The following is a 1,435-nucleotide window of genomic DNA, read 5'->3' on the forward strand; positions in this document are numbered from 1 at the left end:
GTTCCCAAAAATCAGAGGGGCGGTGACCCGCCACACTCTTTGGTTGGTCGCACTGAGGGTTGATGAATCCCCCTCACAGTGACACGACAAAGCCGTGGTGTTTTAGTGAGGAGTTTATTAACTGTGAGCATCCGGGCTCTGGAAATTTTGGGGTTTTTTGGTGCTTTTTCAGGTAAGAATTGGAAAGGAAGGAAGGTGACGGGTAGAGGGACAGGCAGAGCTGACTCCAAATGCCAGTCACAGGGTGCTGAGAGCTGGGAAGTTTGGGTAAAACTTTGAAAAAATCTTTCTTAATGACACGATTACGTGACCGTATAATCTGTAAGTGCAATTACTAAACATAATATATGGTACATAGCGCTTTTTTTTCAAGCTCTTCCCTCCTTGCCACCCTCCCTGCAGTTCACGGGGATGGGAATTGCCATTTTGCCAGTTTTCCTGGTGTTATGCCCCATCCCTGGAGGGGTTCAAGGCCAGGCTGGATGGGGCTTGGAGCAACCTGCTCTGGTGGGAGGTGTCCCTGCCCAGGGCAGGGGGTTGGAACTGAGTGATCTTTAAGGTCCTTTCCAACCCAAACCATTCTATGATTCTATTTTAATACCATGGTGGCACAGAAGAGATGGACTCTGTTTACCTTCACATGCTGATTTTAAATTTTGTGCCCCATTTTCCTGAACAAATAGGAAGGGAGAGACTAAAAAGGAACACAGTAAGCATTACTTTAGATAATAGGCACACAGTACACAGCTAGATACAGTACATACCATACAGTACATACGCACACAGATGCTTTGAGTATCTTGAATACAGAAATGTGCATTATTAACTCTTTTGGGGTATAGATCCAATGAAAATCTCACATTCAAACTTGGCTTATTGTCTTGAGTATCTATATGCTTTATGTTGCCTGGTGTATCTGCTGAAGTTGAAGTCTACCCAGCTTCAGAGTTGCTTTTGTGAAAACTTCCAGTTTAAAAGGGAAAAAAAAAGTTACAAAAACGTAAAATCTTCTGGAAAGTAAAAAAATATAAAATACATTTTTATGGGACATTTTCAGATGAGTTAGTTAGATGAGTTAGTAGACGAGTTAGCGTGCAATGACTAGAAATTATTTGATGGAATTTTGACACTTTCTCTATGTTACTTCTAGTAAGCATTTATCTCAGTCTCTCTGGACATACTATTTTATCTGGACATCTAGCAGCAGTGTGCTTAATGAAATTTCACTATGAATAATACAATGTGTTGAGATAGCAAATAGATCCAAGATTTAAAGATACAAGAGCTGAGAGTTTTTTTTTTTCCAATTTTTTTTTTTTTTTTTAAATAGTGTTTATGAAATATTCTGCTTTCCAAAAAGCATGAAAAATATATTGGTTGCTCCTTATAGTTTTGGAGGCATGCGGTTTATCCTCGGGTGTTCAAATGTTTACGG

This window comes from Calidris pugnax, unplaced genomic scaffold, assembly GCF_001431845.1.
Source record: "Calidris pugnax isolate Ruff unplaced genomic scaffold, ASM143184v1 scaffold5, whole genome shotgun sequence".
Lineage (NCBI taxonomy): Eukaryota > Metazoa > Chordata > Aves > Charadriiformes > Scolopacidae > Calidris > Calidris pugnax.